The sequence below is a fragment of the Sus scrofa genome, chromosome 14 (assembly GCF_054392235.1).
Source record: "Sus scrofa isolate SSC_HxYL_T2T_F1_AM1 chromosome 14, Sscrofa_HxYL_maternal_Yorkshire_Landrace_v2.0, whole genome shotgun sequence".
Lineage (NCBI taxonomy): Eukaryota > Metazoa > Chordata > Mammalia > Artiodactyla > Suidae > Sus > Sus scrofa.
Window position 1 is genome coordinate 161,841,440 of NC_139396.1, and position 18,906 is coordinate 161,860,345.

The following is an 18,906-nucleotide window of genomic DNA, read 5'->3' on the forward strand; positions in this document are numbered from 1 at the left end:
TAATTAATCTTAATGCAGGTCGGTAATTAGTATGTGGCTTGGAGGACTGTGGAATGTGTGTTCCTGAGACTAATTGTGTATTTAACAGTCTGTGAAGTCAGTGACGTGGAAAACGGTTTGCGATGGGAAAACAGAAAATGGGGAAGATGAGAGGTGGTCTTGGGCCCAAAGCCAGCCCACGTGCCCTGCCCTGGGGTCCTTTGGTCACAGCTTCTCCACCCGCGAGCTCGAGGGACGCCCGCCGAACTACCAGCAGCAGGCACCTCTGCCCTCGCAGGACCTCGGCGCTGTTTCAGGAGAGTCAATGTTTTTCTTGGATTGGCTCTCTTTCAAAGAGCGGCGGGCGAAGTGGCTCTGCCCGACGTGGGTGGCGGGGCTGCCAGGGCGGCGAGGCCTGTGGGCCCGGCCGGGTCCCCTGGCTCATCTTTCATCCCGGCGTCCTGCAGGTGTGCTTGGACTGCTCCTCGGGAAACCTGTCGTCTCTCTCACCGGAGGGGTAAGGCCCCCTGATTGAAAGAGTGTGCTTTCTGGCCCTCGGGCTGTGACGCTGAGCGTTCTGAGGCGTGGTGTTCTCTGGGCTGATGGAACTAATTAGGTTTAATTAACAAATTTCAGGACTAACTCCTGGAAGGCCTCCTGGGCCTGCGAGGAGAGCTTGGATGTTTCCCAAGCGGAGTCCCCTCCCCCGGCTGGTACCGCACAGATATTATTGTGTCTTTTATCACTTTGACAACAGAGTCGGGTCTCTTCTGCCCTGTTATCCTTTGATCACTGAAATGAAGCTTTGATCCTGTCTCTCGCTCATCACGGCAACAAGTTCTTGGACCTTTCGTGCCGGAAGGTGGATATCTTCAAAGAATCCTGATTTTAAGACAGGTCCCCCCACCCCCATGCTTGAAGGGTGAGACTCAGTCTTAGATGAAGCATCGTTCTCAGAGCCGGGCTGGGCTAGTGACTGCGGGAGAGGAGGTGGAGAGGGGTGGGGCACCCGCCCATCTGCTGTGTGGCTTCCCAGCAGTGGACACTGGGACCTTTCGGGATAACTCCCTTCTGACACTGACCACTTAGAGCAGGTGTAGACCCTACCGGTTAAAGGGCAGATTCCCTCAAGACCGCCCGTAGGTCAATGGCAGCCCCATGCGGGGTCCCCCCGGCCACCCGCACTTCTGTCCAACTTGGCTACAGATCCAGGGGTTCTTGGAGCTCCCTGTGAGGTTCAGTGTTTCACTAGAGGGACCACAAGAGCTCAGAAAGTGTTGTGTTCACTGTAACCATTTTATTACGCCGGGTCCAGATGACGGGCTGGGTGAAGAGGTACGTAGGTGGGTCTGGAAGGGTCTCAAGGGCAGGGCCACTGCCTGTGGGTTTGGGGTGCATCACGCTTCTCCGATCAATGTGATTGTCCCCCAGGAAGCTCCCCAGCCCCCTCGTCTGGAGTTCTTACGGGGTGTGCCCTTTTGCAGGCATGATTGGTTCACTCGCTGAATCATTTGAACTCAGCCTCCAGCCCCTCTGTCCCTGGAGGCCAGGCAGCTGAAAGTCCCAGCCCTCGAAGCCCCTGGCGACTCCTTTTCAGGAGAGTAGCTCCGTCCTGGAGCTTTATGCCTCCTTTCCAAGAGCCACCTCATTTGCACAACACAGACACCCCAGCACTCAAGACATTCCAAGGGACTCGCAGCTCTGTGCAGAGACCAGACCCAATTCTCATTCGACCACAGCGGTCTTGGGCAAAGCACCTGGACCCCGTCCTAGGCTGCGCATCCACGACCGCTGGCGACCCATTGGCCAGAAACGGCCAGTTCAAGGGACCCTGGGGAAGGGCTACTCCGAACACGGCAGGTCAACCTGACCTCGAAGAGCAGGTGCTCTGGGGCTGAGGCCAGGTCCCTCCTCATCCAAGAACGTGGGCCTGGACTTGGAGTCTGGAGGCCAAGCCTTGGTCCCTGGAAGCAGCTCCAGAAACACTTGTTGAATTCAGGCTTCACATACTTAGATGTAAAAAAAAAAAAACAAAAAAACAACAAACAAGAGAAGACAAGAATGACATTTTCTGGCTATGCCCTAGAGGAGGTTATTTGGGGAAATTCATTGGCTTCACGATTTAGCTTTGCTCTTGTAAGCCAGACTTCAGTGGAGGGATCTGGTTCTTTAAGTTTCAAATGAAATTGCTGCCCCTGCCCCAAAGCGCACACACACATGTGCAGATACGCATACACCCACGTCTTGCGTGGTCAAAACCCAGCATCCTCCCCCCATCTCTCTAAGGCAGGATCAGAACATCAGGGCCCGCAGGTCAGATCTGCCTCGATGCCAGGTTTTTTTTTTTGTTTTTGTTTTGTCTTTTTAGGGCTGCACCTGCGGCCTATGGAGGTTCCCAGGCCAGGGGTCTAATCGGAGCTGCAGCTGCCAGCCTATGCCACAGCCACAGCAATGCAGGGTCTGAGCCGTGTCTGCAACCTACACCACAGCTCACAACAGGGCCGGATCCTTAACCCATTGAGTGAGGCCAGGGATTGAACCCACATCCTCATGGACACTAGTCAGATTTGTTAACCGCTGAGCCATGACGGGAACGCCTCAATGCCTGATTTTATATAAAAATGTGGGAACACACTCGCAAGCACTGTTCCTTTGTGTCTCGTCCGCTTTTGCGAGGCTGGGCCTGTGGGGAGGCTGCAGCAGAGACCCCGCAGGCCGGGAAGCTGAAAATACTGTCTGGTGCTTCCCAGAAGGGATTTCTGGTCCCCCCGCGCCCCAGCAGTGTCAGCTGTCCCCGGGAAAGCCCTGGAGCTGGCTGATGTCTTGTGCAGAGTGACATAGGCCTCCTTTCGTGTCACCGCGTCCTTCAGACTCCGCCTGTGACTGTCGCCCGAAGCAGCGGGGCTCTGGAGGGTGTTGCCAGAAAGCGCGTCTGTTCTGAACCGACCGTCTCAGGCTCGATCTTGGGATCAGCCGGGCTCTCCTTCCAGGCCCCTGTGCCCCCTCGGGGGTCCTCTGGAAACAGCTGTGGCCTTTGTCCCAGATGGGCCAGGTTCTGGGTCAGACCGCCTGGGGCCCCTGGAGCCCCCCGCCATGGAGACTAGACGTGAGCCTGCAGGTAAGCGGGCAGGCGGGCCTAGAGGAAGGCCTGGGCCCCCCACCCGGTGAGGACCGTTTCTGGGGCAGGCCTGGCCATGGGGCCTCAGCGTGGCGCCACGTGGGGCCGTCTGGGGCTCTTTTTGGAGCCTCAGCTCTCGGGCTGTCCTTCGATTTCCTGTGTCCCACACCCTCCCTGGGGCCCGCGCTCCCCTGGCCGGTTCCCAGCACAGATGTCCCAGGATGAGGCCCCGCGGCCATTCCCCTCGGTGGGTGTGGGGGGACGGTGAGTCACAGGGCTGCCCCCTTCCCGGACTCCCGTCCCAGGACCTGCAGCATGGCTCTGGTTCCCGTGAGGAGCAGACAGGAAGGGGCTGTGGCTGAGGGGCCCCTGTGACTCACTCTTGGCTTCTCTGCCCCCTTGGTCTTGTGCACAGTTTCCACTGGGCCTCAAATCCACAACTAGGGGTTTCTTTATGCAGCTGCTTCTGTGTCCTTGGGGTGGGTTGCTTAGACCTCTGCTCATGTCCCTGCTCTGCTGTCCACCAGGCAAAGTCACTTTGCTTTCAGAAAAACGCAGGAGTTCCTATTGTGGCTCATTGGTTAACAAACCCAACTAGCATCCATGAGGACGCAGGGTCGATCCCTGGCCTCGCTCAGTGGGTTAAGGATCCAGCATTGCCATGAGCTGTGGTGTAGGTTGCAGACATGACTCAGATCTGGCATTGCTATGACTGTGGTGTAGGCCGGTGGCTACAGCTCCGATTAGACCCCTAGCCTGGGAAGCTCCATATGCCGTGGGTGCGGCCCAAAAAAAAAAAACAAAAAAAAAGAAAAAGAAAGAAAAAGAAAAATGCAACCTTTAGTGTTACGGTTTGCCGGAGGCGGAGCATGATAAACGTTCTTGAATCTACGTGAAATCCTGGGTGTGGGGCTGGGTCTTCTGGCTGCCAAGGCTGGCTGCTTACCTGTTCTGGCCAGGTCACCACTGCCACTGGGCCTAGGCTCCCCTCCATGGGCCTTCTTGCTGTTGAGACCGTGAGCACAGCACCAGGGATCCCACTGAGCGCCCCTCACCCTCCTGCCAGCACTACTGTGTCTTCTGGAAGCCTCAGCTCCTGATCTGGGCCGGGAGGGCCTGGGCCCAGAGTGACCTGCCCCGTCCTGGTGGGGGGCGGGGATACTTTCCTGCCATGGCAACACCAGATCCCAGCTGCATTTGCAACCTCTGCCGCAGCTTGTAGCAATGCTGCATCCTTAACCCACTGAATGAGGCCAGGGACTGAACTTGCATCCTCAGGGAGACTGTGTCAGGTCCTTAGCCCACCGAGCCACAGTGGGTACTCTCCGTTCTCCCTACTTTAAAGTCAGCTGATTAGAAATCTTAGTTCCCTCTGCAAAGTTCCTTCCCCGTTATAGTGGGGTGACTGGGGTCTCCCCACGTTCCTGTCTGCCAGAACTTCAGAACGTGACCGTCTTTGGACATAGGGTCATTGCAGCCATAGGGAGTGGAGGACCGAGATCAGGTGGGTTAGAGTGGACCTCACGTCCAGTGCCTGGGGCCTCATGAGAAGCGGGAGGAGACACAGACCTGGGTACGTTGGCGCCACGAGGAAGCAGGGACCACAGTGATGGGTCTGGGGGCCGAGGACCGCTGGGGTGGGAAGAGGCCAGGAGGGCTGTTCCTGGAGGTTGTGGGGCCCGATGACCTCCCCGCCTCTGGAGCTGCGAGAACACATGTCTCGTTGTGAGGCATTTCTGAGGTCCGCAGAAACCTCCCATTTTGCGGTGGTTTGTTACGGGGGCCCCGGGAAGAGAGGGCAGGTGCTTGCCGGAAGATCCAGGAGCTGACAATCCGCAGGGGGCATCTTGAATCCCGCCCCCCCAGAGTATGTGGCAGAGCCCTTTGTAAAGGCCAGGGCTGTCACAGGAGGTGCATGTGGGCATGTCCCACGGTCACGAAGATGCTCCGTCTAGGGCGGCAACACTGTGACCCAGTCATGTGGCTGATGGAGACAGTTGTTCAAACGTTTCCTTCTGTAACGATCAGTGGGGGGGTTAGAAACCAGAGTGAATTAATACAGCATGTTTATGGCCATGGACTAACACAACGGTGACACAAGATTTACTCCCAATCCCTCCGGACAGGCGAGGAGAGACTGAGGCAGAGTTAGAGGACCGGGCGACCTAGTCATTAATTAAGTCGGGTGATGTCATCGAGTCTACATAGAGAGAAGGGAGGAAATTACTGGCACAAGTGCCCTTACACCTCTGCCCCCGGGGGTCTGCGGGTGCCCTGTCCTGCTGGATGCAAAGCCTCCTCTGCATTTCTCCTGCTGTGGGGGAAGAGCAATAGAATAACCTGTAGGCGGAATAGGCAGGAGCTCAGAACGTCTTCCCAAAGTACGCTGCTCGTACTGAGGATTTGAGTCAGCTGCTTCCCAGCAAAGGCTTCACCCAGGTCATTTTCTGACGGTCCCCGCATCCTCAGCCACAGCCCCTTCCTTGTAGGTGGGGTGTACGGACAGGTACCTCTTTGGGTCCAGAAATATGTATTTTCTTTGGGGAAAAGAAGAGCTGTTACTTCTTCATGGGACAAAGCAGAGCCAACCCAGGCCATCGCAGCTCGGTGCTGCCTTCCTATGGGGACTCGGTGAGGCTGGGCGGCACGTGGCACTAACAGCCCAAGATCTTAGGGGCTGGCAACCATAAAGCCTCCCCCGTTTAGAGAGGATTAGACACTGGTGGGGTCTTTCTCCACGTTGACCTCACTCAGGGACCAGCTGCCCCATCTGCAGGGGCTGCCACCCCTGCCTCTGGGAACGAGAGCAGAGGGTCCAGCCTGGTGACCAAATGCCTCAGCTGAGAAGCTCACAGGACAGGTCTTCTCACACCTCACCGGCCACACTGGATGCACGGTTGCCCCTGGCTCGAGGGGGTGGGGTGGCCCATCCTCCTTGAGTCCCGGAAGAGGGGCATTCATGGGTGGTGGGTCTTAGGGAGGCCTGGAGGCTGGGGAAGGACTGGCTCCCATTCTTTCTGCAGAGATCCCAGGGCAGACCCAGGGCCACAGAGGATTATTAAGGGGGTAACTATGTCATGGGATGGACATGAAATTGGGGGCCGAAGGGTGGACTGGTAATTGGTCGAACATGGCCCCTCAAAGATACGTCTGCCTGCAATCTCAGACGGTGACTTTATTTGGGACAAGGGGCTTTGCAGATGTAACTCAGGTGAGGACCTTGGGCCCCTTGTCCAAAGTCAAGTCTTCCTAAGTCAAGAGAAGGGGAGAGAGATGCAGACGCCTGAGGGGAGGCCACGTGATGGTGGGGGCGGAGATGGCAGTGATGCTGCCACAAGTGGGGGGTCCAAGGCCGCCCAGCCACCAGCACGGAAGGGGCAAAAGCACGGCGTCCCTCCCAGGCTGTAGGAGGGGGCGCAGTGCCAGCTCCATGCTGATTTTGCACCTCGACTTCCAGAACCGAGAGAGAATGGATTTCTCTTTGAAGCCCCGAGTTTGTGGTGGTGTCCTGGGGAGCCCCAGGTAACTGATCCAGGTGACCACAAAAAATCCCCTGCAGCATAGTTTAGGAGAAATGATTTTCTTCCTTTGCTGCGCCTTTCCCTTCCTGATCCAGGCTGGTAGCCAGGATTCACTCTTCTTCTTTGTCTTTCTTTCTTTTTTTTTTTTTTTTTTTGTCTTTTTAGGGCCGCACCCACAGCATAGGGAAGTTCCCAGGCTAGAGATCGAACTGGAGCTGGAGCTGCCGGCCTGCACCACAAACACAGCAACAGGGGGTCCTTAACCCACTGAGCAAGGCCAGGGATTGAACCGACATCCTCATGGATCCTAGTTGGGTTCATTATCGCTGAGCCACCACGGGAACTCCCTTTTTTTCCCCTGTGCTTCTTGACCCTCCCTTCCCTTGTTTTATTTCTAAAAAGGAGCTAAAGGTGATGGCAGAGTCAGAGGCCCCTCCTGGAAGTGGGGGGAGGGGGCCTAGGCATACACTTCGCACCTGAGTGAGCTGGGAGTGGGTGAGGGGTGCTGCTGGTCCAGGGCGTCTGTGGGATGGGTTTTGGACAGGTGGGGTGTAAGCCGCTCCTTGCAAGGTTGGGCTGCAGGCAGCCGGAGGGGTGTCTGAAGTTGGGACCACCTGGTGCCTCTGAGCCACTGGCATCCAGGTTTCGGTGAGGCGCTGCGAGCCTGCCTTTTCAAATAGGCACTGGGGCTTAAAAATCTGATTAAAACTAATTTATCTGACTAGAAATGGATGCTATATTGACTTGTGTTGACTGTGTGTCTAAAGGCCAAATATGAGTAAAATCCGTAGCGGAAGAGCTTTGGCAAATCCGCCTGTCTGTGTGCTAAATACACCTGTGCCTGAAAAGCCGGCGCGGCTCTTGTTGATTTATTAGCTTTGCTTGAGAAGGTCAAACACCTGAAAAAGTACAGTTGATCTTAGATTCCTTCGCCGTGCTCTGTTCATCCCACAGACGGTTAGTTCCTGGGCCTCCGCTATAAGTGTGTGGAACACGTCTGGCCTCGGGCAGCCCTGCGCAGCCGTGGCCCAGCGTGGAGACCGCACACCCTGGCCGTGCGCGCGGGAGGGGAGGACAAAGCCCGGCCGGTGCGGGGCCAGCCGGGTGGAGGGCGCCGGGGACAGGGTCAGTGTTGCGTCTGGGCGGGCACCACTGAGGGTGACAATTGTGGGAGGATCCGGGGAGGTGGGGACAGCTGTGCGGAGAGCTGGGAGAGGGCGTTCCTGCAGGGGGAGCCGCTCATGAAGCCCCAGGTTTCTGGCAAGTTCCCGGAGCACTGGGGTGGCAGGTGACCAGGCCCATGGGGCTTTTGGATTCCATTCTGTCAGGGCCACTGGAGGCTGCTGGACAGGGGAGAGCCATGACCGGACCGTTTTAAAAGGCTGTCCTGGCTGCTGGCTGGAGAGTGGTGGGTGCAGGGCCTGGGGGGCAGCGGGCACTGTTTAGGGGGAGCCGATGGAGGGAGTGGGAGAGGCCAAGGTGGGAAGAGGAAGAAGGCATTGAGGCGGACTCCGAGACGCCCCAGGACCACGTGGGCCTGTGCTGGGGGAGGGGAGGGCCCCAGGAAGGGGCCTGGGGGTCTCACTGGCACAGGGATGGGTGAACCTTGGCGCATACAGGATCCTGTGGTTCTTTAGTTTTGGGGACCAGAGCCGCAACCCTGGCTTTGTCTGGCAGCACCCAGGCAACATCTCAGCTCCTGAAGAGCCTGCTGGAGCTTCCACAAGCCCCTGGCCACAGCCCTGAAAGCTGGCACCCCCTCTTGGCGATGCTTTCCTGGTGTGAAGAGAGAGGGAGGGCGGCCACCTGTTCCACCGCCCTCAGCGCTCCCACCCCGAGGTCAGACGAGGGGTGCTCCCTGCACCTTGGGTCTCCGGCTTGGGGCTGTCCGGGCAGGGAATCTGGTGTGGGGGTGTGCCTTCAGAACCTTCACAGCCCCCACCCCCCACCCTGGGCCTGACACTGCAGCTTCCCAGTCTGTGCTGTGATCCAGGACCAGCTCGCAGGGGCCCACAGACCTGCCCTCAGTTTCAGCCTTGGGCGCCTGTGTCCCCTCTGGAAAATCCCTTCACTTGTCCGAGTGTCAGTCCTCTCACTTGGGCAAGGAGGAGAGCCCCTTTCCTGGTTGCCATGGAGATGAGAGTTGTGCAGACCAAGTGCCCAGCAGGCAGCCACCCCCCCGCCCATAGCAAGGTCTCCTAGGAGAGGTGGAATAAGGGGAGGGAGAGGGCCCTGGGCGTGGGGGGGGGGGCCAGGAGGACGAGGACAGGTGCACACTCTCCCTCAGGGCCTGGGAGGCACGGATCAGAAGGCCCAGCCCGGGCTTGTTTGGGAGGGCAGGAGTGGCCCTCCAGAGGCCAGCTTTGCAGTGTCCCTAGCCAGGGGGACCACTCTTACCAGGTGCAGAGCCACCAAGACAGAGGTGACCCAATTGCTCTGAACTGCCCTGAAGATGATAATTTTAGCAGAGCATTCAGGCCCCATGCAGATTTATGCATTTATGCAAATCACAGCAGCCTGACTCCTGGTAGCTGCCTCTCTCTCGTCCCTAGAGAGCTGGGGTGCCCTGGGCCCCTCCAGACCCTCTTTCCCAGCGGCCGATGGGAGAGTGACAGCCCTGCCTGGGTCCCTGCTTGGCTTTCTGTGACTGATCCCAGCCTGGCTGAAGAGGGCAGAAAAAAGCTGTTCACCAGGCTCAACCCTGTTTATCGCAGGGCTGTGCCAGTCTCTTAACCATTAGCGGATTGATCGCGGTTCTTTTTATTTTTTTATTTTTTTAATTGTAATTTTATTTTATTTTTTAAAGTATTTCCCTGATATAATTTTTTTCTACTGTACAGCATGGTGACCCAGTTACACATACATGCACACATTCTATTTTTGCACATTATCCTGCTCCATCATAAGTGACTAGACAGAGTTCCCAGTGCTACACAGCAGGATCTCATTGCTCATCCATTCCCAAGGCAATAGTTTGCATCTATTAACCCCACGCTCCCCAACCACCCACTCCCTCCCTCTCCCCACTGGCAACCACAAGTCAATTCTCCAGGTCCATGATTTTCTTTTCTGTGGAAAGGTTCATTTGTGCTGTGTATTAGATTCCAGATATAAGCAATATCATATGGTATTTGTGTTTCTCTTTCTGACTTACTTCACTCAGAATGAGAGTCTCTAGTTCCATCCATGTTACTGCAAATGGCATTATGTCATTCTTTTTTATGGCTGAGTAGTATTCCACTGTGTATATTACCACATCTTCCTAATCCAGTCGTCTGTCATGGACATTTGGGTTGTTTCCATGTCTTGGCTCTTGTGAATAGAGCTGCAATGAACATGTGGGTGCATGTGTCTTTTTTAAGGGAAGTTTTGTCCAGATATATGCCCAAGAGTGGGATTGCTGGGTCAAGTGGTAGTTCTATGTATAGTTTTCTAAGGTACCTCCATTCTGTTCTCTGTAGTGGTTGTACCAGCTTGCATAATCTCAGTTCGTGACGCAGAGTCAAGTTCTCTGCTGATTGGAGTTCAGCAAACAGAGTGGCTTCCTGTGTCTGATTAATAACAGCTCTTGGTGCTTCTACTGAGCCTTCGTCAGTGATGCTGCCAGGCAGCCCCTAGGTTCTGGGGACGCCCCTGTGACAGGCAGACAAGGAGTCTTGGATCCCTGCCTGCACATCTGCAGGTGGGAGATACGCCTTGATGGAGCCAGCCTGGCTCAGGAGGCTGAGCTGGGGGTGGAGTGGGGAGGTGGGAGAACCCTTGGGACCCCCAGCTGCTCCCCAGGCCCCAGCGCTGGGTCTGACCTGAGTGAGACCCCGCTGAATGTGGGCGGACAGCTCTGAGAAGGAGAGCACATGGCAGATGGATTCACCAATTTGTCGCTGTCACATGGTTGGTTGTCTCTGACTCCCGGGAGACCTGGCTGGCCCGCACTGAACACCGACTGGGCCTCTCCTCCGGGTTGCACTGTAATCAGAGGTGCCCGCCCATCCTCCCTGCTCTGGAATGATGGAGGCGCTCGGCTCTGCCCCTCCAGACCCCCAGCCGGGTGGCCGCCCCCTCTGTGTTCACACACACCTGCAGGCCTGGCGCTGTTCATTAAGGTGCTAATATGGACGGAAAATAGACGTTTCCAGGGTGTGATGAAATTAAGACTTTCCTGTTAGCTGGCAAAACTCAGAAGAGGGTAGAACTACATCAAACGATGCGTTTGAAGCCTGGGAAGCAGGAACGCATGTGGTCTGGGCTACGGAGACTTTGAGGCCCAAGATAATTTAAAATCAGCCAGTTTACTGTGATGTCTCTGCTGAAACACGCTTCTCCCAGGCGCCTGAAATCAGAGCTCCAGCTCTGACTAATCTCTCTGTTCTGATTAGAATATTCAAACTTCCTGCCCAGAAGCAGGTCCACCAAGGCAGAGATTGGGGTGTGCCCAGGCAATCAATAGCCGGGGTGCTGGAGAGCATCGAACCGGAGGTCCTTATGGGAAGGGGCCGGGGACCCCGCATGGCTGTTCGGAACCCTCTTCCTGAGGCGCGGAGGCCAGCCCCTTACCTGTGTGACTTACCTCGGGCTGCGGAAACTTCCAGACCGCGCGCAGCACACAGGCCTCTCCCGGACTCCACCTGAGAGGACAGTGGACCCACAGGCTCCGTCCCAGAGGGCTCCGACCCCGAGAGGAAGGAATGAACCAAGAAGCGAGAGAGACGAAGCAGGGCTTTCCCTCCGCCCGCAGTCACTGACCAGGTGTCACCCCGGGCCTCAGGGCGCTCTGCCCACTGCAGAGAGCCAGCAATGAGCCATCCCGACCCCAAAGCAGGCCAGCCCAGGACTCAGTGACACATCCTCAAGGGGAGCAGGGAGCCGGGGTGATGAGCTAGCCACAGGCCCGCTGGCCCTGCTGGGAAGCTGCACTGGGCCAGACACTGGGGAGCACCTGCAGAGCCTGAGAGGGAGGCGGCGCAGCTCGTGGCTCAGGCCCGGGCCTCAGGACTCACCAGACCTGCGCCAGCATTGGTCTCCTGCTGCAGCCTCTTCCTCTGCAGGGGGACAGCTGTGCGTCACCGGCGTGGGCACCGGGTGAGCTGATGCCATCAAGTATTTAACTCGGGGCTTGGCTCTGCGTGGCACAGCTGATCCCCTGTGATTCCAGGAGTTGACGTGAGCTTGGCTGCATTCGTTTTCTGTTGCTATGGTAACAAGGCATCACGATTTAGCAGCTGCACACACCGCCAGTTTATGACCTCTTGGTTTCTGGAGTCAGAGGCCTGCGTGGGTCTCGCTAAGATCCTTGTTTCAGCCGGGCTGCCTTCCTTCCTGGGGGCTCCAGGGGGAAGCCACCGCCAGGCTCAGTTCCTTGGGGTCATAGGGCTGAGGTGTCATTTCCACACTGCAGCTGAGAGAGCTGAGAGTTCTTCTGGCTCCGAGAGGCCTATCTTGGGTCCCTGCCTGCGGGTCCGTCTGTCTCAGCGCCAGCAGCGGTGCCCGAATCCTCATGCCTGCCGTCTCTCTGACCTTCCTGCTGTGTCCCTCTGGCTTCGACCAGACAGAGTTCTTTGCTCTTAAGGGCTTGTGTGATCGCATAACCCGGGATAATCTCCATAGTTAAGATCTGCCCTAGGAGTTCCCTGGTGGCTCAGTGTTGTAAGGATCTGGCATTGTCACTGCTGTGGCTTGGGTCACTGCCATGGTGCAGGTTCGATCCTTGGCCCAGGAGTTTCCACATGCTGTAGATGCGCCCAGAAGCAACAAAAAGAACGACCTGCCTTAATCACATCTGTGCAGTCCTGTTGTGGCCACGTGATGTGACACACTCACGGATCCTGGGGTTAGTGCCTGGGGGCCACTCTGCCTCTTTGGTGGCTGCTCTGCCTCCCACGCTGGCTTTTTGAGGCATAGTTGAGGGACCCCGTTGGCTGCAGGGAAGGTGGAGTAAAAGCTCCAAGCGCTGCTTGTCTGCATGCTGACCTGCGGGCGGCTGCTGTGTGAGGAGGGCGTCCGGGGTGAGGGCTCTGCTGGGCCGACCTCACTCACGCCGCACGGCGACTCTAGGACGACGGTGCCAGGATCACCCCAGTTTTAGCGGCCTGTGGACTTGCCCGAGTTCTGTATCGGGGGGTCCCAGACCTGGGAGCCGAGCCCCTGGGTCTGGCCTGTCCCCAGAGTCAGAACTGTCGGTGGTTGTGTCACATTTCGTTAAGATACCACTACCGTGTTGTCATTACATTTGTAGATAATGGACGAGCCGTTGGTGCTGGGCTCACGTGAGCCTGGTGCTTTCAGAGCCGGCAGAGCCTCCCCGTGGGCTGGCCGGCCAGACCCGCGTCCAGCAAACACTTCCTCTCGGCCGCTGCGCCTGCGTTTACTCCTCAGCCTCCATCCCGCCTGTGGTGTCGGCTCTGCCCTGTCACTTGCTTTGGCCAGTGGAACTTGGAAGGAAGAGAGCGTGTGCCAGCGCAGAGCCCAGCCCCGATGGGCATTGCATGTTTCTCCTTGCCCCTCAGGGAGCCTCTGTCACCTGCCAGGGGATGGCGCCCCGGGGGCTGCTCTGCAGGAGGCGGCTCGTGCGCAGCCTCAATGTGACCTTGGCCCGGAGCAGAGCCTCCCAGCTGTGCCTCGTCTGGTTGGCGAGAGGCAATGCCTGTTGCTGTACCCCGCTGAGATCGGGTGGTTGTTTGATACACAGAAAACCTGGCGGGTGCACCCGGGAGCTCCACAGGAGCAGGCTAGGAACAGCGCTTATCGGGCCGCGTAAGGCTCGTGAGGAGCCGATAGGATGGTCAGTCCCACACGTGCCAAGTCCCGACCTGTGCGTGGCATCTGCATCTTCCAGGTCATCGTCATGCTCTGAGTTCCTCCTGGGGGACCCTCCTGCCTTCCTGCGGGTGGGGGCTCCTGGGGGAGGGGCATCAGAGCCTGGCCCACCCCCAGGAGGGCCTGGGCTGGGGTTCAGGGCCGCGACCACATCCTGACTCCCTGGAGAGACTGCCCTTCTCCAGATCATTTCGGCGTCTGGTCTCCTTGTGACCCTGGGAGAAGCGGAGTTAGGGTTGGGGTTAGGGTGAGGGTTAGGGTTAGGTTAGGGTTAGGGTTAGGTTAGGGTTAGGTTAGGTTGGGTTAGGGTTAGGGTTTAGGGTTAGGTTAGGGTTAGGGTTAGGGTTACGGTTCGGGTTAGGGTTTAGGGTTGGGGTTGGGGTTGGCTTTGGGGTTAGAGACAGAAGGCCCACTTCTGGCCTTGCTCACCCCGTCCTTTGCTCATGGACTCACCCATGTTTTCTGAGCTCCTACGTGGCTCCGGCACTCGACTAGGGACCCACGAGGTCAGAGCGCTCATTTTCCTGCCGTTCTGATGACCTCACGGGGGTTTGCCCAGACCCGGTACCAGCGGGAGGTTGTTGTGTGGAACGAGGCCAAGACACCCCACAGCTCTCCAGGGAAGAGCGGATGCTTTCAGCCGGCAGTGCCGGGGCAGCTTCGTGCACGCGGTGCCAAGTGTACTTGAAAAAGCTTGAGTCATTTGTTCATCAGTCAAAACACCATCTCTTTACCATCGACCATGTGCCGGGCACTGGGCTGGACCCAGGGACTCAGTGGTCAACTAGAAAGCTGTGCCCTCACTGTGTGGGCTGCAGGGCTTCATGGCCGCCGAGTAGGGACAGGGACACAGAGGGACAGGATGCTTCAGAAAAAAGAAAAACCGTAGACAAGATGTATTTTTAAGATAGGATTTGGGGCAACACTGGAAATAAAGAATGGTTAGATCTGAATGGCGCAGCATTGCAATGTAAGAAAGCCCCAGAGCGATTTGTCCTTATCACCTCTCGAAGCCTGCTAGGAACCGTGGTACAATGCGACAGAAAAAGCTGCCACTTAGAGAGAACAGCGTTAGTCACATTTCACCCGAGACCCTTGACTAGGAGGAAAGCTCTGAATGGGTCTCTGCATTATAGTGAGAGGTCAGTGAACCGCGAGTTTCCAGTCGTGCTGAGATGCCAGATGGGCAGGTGCCGAGCCTGCGTAGTGACGGCCCAGGGGGACGAGAGACACACCCTTTTGGAGAAGAGCACCAGACTCCGGAAAACCCAAACGTGCACGAAGGGTCTGGGTGTGAACAGTCTAACTGGTGTCATGTCCAGAGTGAGGCTCTCTGGGGGGAAGAGCCTGAATCACCCACTCCCAGGGCACAGCTGGTCTCTGTCCTGGCTACAAGTCAGTGGACCAGCAACCCAGGACCTGCGTTCCTGGCCAGACTGAGAAACTACGTCCCTTTTTCCTTTCGGTCCCGAGCCTTGGAAGGGAGAGAAATTAGTCCTCTTGTAAGGTTACTGTAATGCTGACAAGATTTAGACGACAAGCAGTGCGTTAAAACCATGCTGTTACTCTTTCGACTGGGACTTAGTGAATGCAGTTATAACTTGTATAATCATCTCGTTTATGGATGTGTTTCTGCTATTTATGTGCTTGAAGGCTTCAAAATAGTCTGTCATATTTTATTTGTACATATGGTTTAAATCATTTAAGGGAACTGAATTAATTTAACTTGTAAATGTTGCTTAAGAACAATTATTACCTACATTTTGTTTATCAAGCCCATTGAGAATTACATGGCAAAGAGTCTGAGCGCCCTTCTAGCTCCAAACCCCCTGCAGATGTTAGGGTCCCGAAGCTCATGGGTTTTCTTTTGTTTCATGATGATGAATTAACTAAATTTCCTAATACTGAGCAGATTATTCCTTTGTTAATTCAGCCAGTTGTAAAGACTCTGTCCTTTATGCATGTCTTGTTATCAAGGGGCTGTGTTGAGGCCACTGATTCTTAAATATAGTCAGCAGCATCTGTGTCATCTGGGAACTTGTCAGAAATGCAGGTTTTTGGAAGCCTCCCCAGCTCACCTGCCCACAGACCTCTTGAATCAGAAACTCTGAGCTGGGCCCGGCCGTCTGTGGTTCAGCCAGCCTTCTAGGGGATCCTGATGCTCCCTTGAGCCTGGGAACCACGGCTGTTGGTTTTCTCTTTCTTCTTGGGTCAGTTTTATGATTTGTCTTTGCCTAGACATTGTCCATTAAATCTAAGTTTTCAAATAGATTGTCATGGGGCTGTGAACTGAACATATTTATTTAGGATTTTTAGGAGTTCCTGTTGCGGCTCAGTAGGTTAAGAACCATGAGGATGCTCGTTGGATCCCTGCCTTGCTCAGTGGGTTAAGGATCCCGCAGCCCCTCCGCGCTGTGCTCGTCCACCTGGCTGGGAAGAATGGGAAACAGCGACTCTGACCCAGCCTATGGGCACAGTGCCCTCCAAGAAGCAAAACGGATGCGTCTCCACCTCGCGGCACCTTATTTATGAAACACTGTAACGACTGCATGTATGTGCTTTTGCTGCCTGCAGGAGGGCAACACGGGGCTATTTGCAGCGAGTTCCGTTGTGAACATTCACTGCAGCGGGGCTGGGATGTGCTGCTCACGTTAGCCTCTTCATTGGGGGCCCTCTGGGGCACCCACTTTGCCCCTTGGCGGCCCTGAGGCTTCCCTGAGTTCCTGCAGGACTAACGGTCTGCTTTTGTGGGAACCGTGGGCCTCCGGGCTTCCTGGCGACACCCGCGGTGCTCCTGGCCCTCCCACCGTCTGGCTGGGGATTTGCGAAGAGTGTGACTCCGAGTGTGACGTCTTCTTTCTTCTCTCCGCTGTTGGAACAACCCACCTCGCCCTTTCTGTGCATCCCTCCAGTGGGTGTCCGAGGGCCTCTCTGTACCAGGTGCTGGGCAAGGTGCTGGGTCTGCAGGGCGCACATCGGATCTGGTCCGTCAGGGGGAGAGCTGAGGGGATGCTCTCTGAAGCCCCTCAATCTCCATCGGACCGCGTGGGGCTGGCGGGGCTGGTGCTCTGGGCCGAGTGCTGTGAGTTCACGGTGCTGGTCGTCCGGGCGTCACGTGCCTGGGATGCTCTTGGGCCTGAGGAGGGGCTGCCCCTCTCAGGCATTTTAGGGGAAAACCTGCCTGGTGCGCTGGCGAAGCGCCTCCTCGGATGTGCATGACAAGCAGTGGCCACTGAAGGGGACCCCAGGCTTTCAGGAAGGCGTCCAAGCTGGGGGTGTGGGTCGCTCCGGCAGGTCCAGGCGCCCGTGCCCAGGCGGCACTGACCAGGGGTGGACCCCAGGGGGACCTGGTGGACTTTGATGACTCGTGAAAACACCACCACAGGCGGGAAGGGGTAAACGTGGATGGCTTACTTGTCATTTTCAAGCCATGAAGATGTTATCTCTGAATTCACTAGATTGTTATGGTTGAATGAAGACACTTAGGGAGGCAAATTCAATCGGGTTCGTTTGGAGGGAGGGGGCGTGTGAGGTCTGGGGCCTCATTTATTCATCATATTGTGCTTTAGAGCAGACCCCATGTTCACTGAGTGCGGGGGGGCAGGTGCGCTGTGCAGCCTGCAGACCTGCTCAGACACTTTAAAGTGTGATGTGCTTTGGGAATTCCCAACGGCGTAAAACATCCTTGCACCTTTTTCTAAACAGAATTCTTCCTTGGAGGGTACCATTCGGGGGTGGGGTGGATGCAGCCACAGAGGCTGGAGCGAGTGTGATCGAGGCCCTGGCCTTGGGGACTGAACACGGCTCTGCCCTCCTGTTTGCAGCAAAGTCAGTTTCACTGTCACACGGTGCATGGAGGAGGCAGAGGGGTGGGTGGCTGAAGCCCACCTGAGTTCCTCCAGCATCGTCTTGAGAGCGAGGCTGGCCTTTGCACTGCTGCTGGTCCAGAGCAAAGGGCTCCCTCCTCCCAGGCTGTGCCAGCGTTGGGGGATGGTCTGTGCTCTTCTTACTCAGTTAGGGTGGACGCTTGCCTCTGCTCCTGGCAGGGCTCACACAACCTTCCAGCCTTCAAGGAACAAATCCAGACCAGAGCTGCGTGCTTCTTCCTCTCTCAGCCCCCAAATTTCAAAATAAAAAGTCTGCTGAGGAAATTCTCGTGGTGGCACAGTGGGTTAAGGATCTGGTGTTGCCACAGCTGTGGTGTAGGTCACAGCTGCAGCTTAGATTCAGTCCCTGGCCTGGGAACCTCTGTGTGCCGTGGGTGTAGCTGTAAAAAAGAAAAAAAAAAAAAAAAAAAAAAAAAGGCCTGGTGGAGTTCCCGTCGTGGCTCAGCAGAAACGACTCTGACTAGCATCCATGAGGACACAGGTTCGATCCCCAGCCTTGCTCAGTGGGTGAAGGATCCAGTGTTGCCGTGAGCTGTGGTGTAGGTTGCAGATGGGGCTTGGATCCCACGTTGCTGTGGCTGTGGTGTAAACCAGCAGCTGTAGTTCTGATTCCACCCCTTGCCTGGGAACCTCCATATGCCGCGGGTGCAGTCCTAAAAAAGGCCAAAAAAAGAAAAAAAAAAAAAAGGCTGGTGTTCTTGTCATCTGGGGCGGGGGCGGGGGGTGGTCTATAGCTTGTGCGTGGGGCCACCAACTCGGCCTCAGGAGGTGCTGGGGTGTGGAGCTCAGCTATCCGAGGTGAATCAGGGCTGCCTTGTGGGCGTGGGGGGAGAGGTGGCCTCTCTCAGCTCTGAAGACACACAGACTGCCTGCCAGCAGAGAACCCTGGAATAAACCAGCCACCCCCCAAACCCCAGCAAGTCCCCGGAGTGAGAAATTTGCTGTTCTTTCACAATGAAGTTTTGGCTGGCAATTTCTCCGCCAAACAAACACAATTTAGGAGCCGGTTCCTGGTAACTTGCAGACGCCTGAGCCTCTGTATGTCCTACTGAGGCCACTTTACGAGGATTCATGGCTAATCGGTGCTCCGAGCCCCCCCATCCTGAGTCTAAGGGACGCTCCATCTGGCAGAGCTGGGATTTCGCATCCGCCTCTGCCATGCTTAATGCAGTTCATAAAAGTCTGTTTCAGTTGAAAAGGGGGTTTTGTCTTAAGAGACGTATTTTCTTTGTGAGGATCCATTTCCAATTCCCTTGCAAGTGAAAACTGCTTTCTCCTGAACAGGGATGAAATCCGTTTTCCCATCTCTGTGCCCTTGCTCCCTGGCTTTGGCAGCGAGGGTCTTTGCAAACACGAGGGACCCTCCTGTCCCCATTATTCCAATGTCCTTTAATTTGCACTCAAAGCTTCTGACCCCGCAGCAGCAGCTGAACAGTTCCGGTAAGTGTGTCATTACCGGGTGGCTCCTTCGGGCTCATGTGTGGCACGGTTTGCGGTTTCCCATGCCAGCCTCTGCAGCTCCATTTTCCATGGCATAGAACATCTCACCGGCACGTTTCAAACCCTGACGGATCCCATAATTTATTGA

At 56.2% G+C, this 18,906-nt stretch overlaps 2 long non-coding RNA genes across 2 annotated transcripts in view; both read left to right on the forward strand.

Moving 5' to 3' along the window:
• Positions 1–18,906, forward strand: part of LOC146397148 (uncharacterized) — a 412,535-nt gene that overhangs the window by 136,692 nt on the left and 256,937 nt on the right. The window lies entirely within an intron of this gene.
• Positions 11,318–14,314, forward strand: LOC146397149 (uncharacterized). The gene is made up of 2 exons (XR_014827764.1): positions 11,318–13,684; positions 13,832–14,314. It is a non-coding gene; the product is annotated as an uncharacterized LOC146397149 (long non-coding RNA).